Raw genomic sequence first — 744 nt, forward strand, 5'->3', positions numbered from 1 at the left:
CTTGAGTTCGAGCAGTACTCTTGCCTCAGCCTCCCAAGTAGCTGGGACTACAACACCAATCATGATGCCTGGCTATTTTTCTGTTTTTAGTAGAGACAGGGTCTCGCTCTTGCTGAGGCTAGTCTTGAACTCCTGAGCTCAAGCAATTCACCCAATTCAGCCTCCCAGAATGGTGAGATTACAAGTGTGGGATACCATGCCTGGCCTCTTTCTCTTTTTTCCCGGATACAAAATTCTTTTTTTTTTTTTTTGAGACAGAGTCTCAATTTGTCACCCTCAGTAGAGTGCTGTGGCATTATAGCTCACAGCAACCTCCAACTCTTGGGCTCAAGCAATTCTCTTCCCTCAGCCTCCCAAGTAGCTGAGATTACAGGCACCTATCACAACACCCAACTATTTGTAGAGACGGGGTCTTCCTCTTGCTCTTGCTCAGGCTGGTCTTGAAGCTGTGAGCTCAGGCAATCCACCTGCCTCAGCCTCCCAGAGTGCTAGGATTACAAGCATGAGCCACCTCACCGGGCCTAAGTCAGGAATTTTAATACCTTTGACCAGGTTTTGTTTCATTTTTGCTTTTATTTATTTATTTGTTTATTTATTTATTTTTTTGAAACAGAGTCTCACTATGTCACCCTTGGTAGAGGGCTGTGGTATCACAGTTCACAGCAACCTCAAACTCTTGGGCTTAAGCGATTCTCTTGCCTCAGCCTCCCAAGTAGCTGGGACTACAGGCACCCGTCACAATGC

This window comes from Otolemur garnettii, unplaced genomic scaffold (genome assembly GCF_000181295.1).
Source record: "Otolemur garnettii isolate 467f Iridium unplaced genomic scaffold, OtoGar3 scaffold00009, whole genome shotgun sequence".
NCBI lineage: Eukaryota > Metazoa > Chordata > Mammalia > Primates > Galagidae > Otolemur > Otolemur garnettii.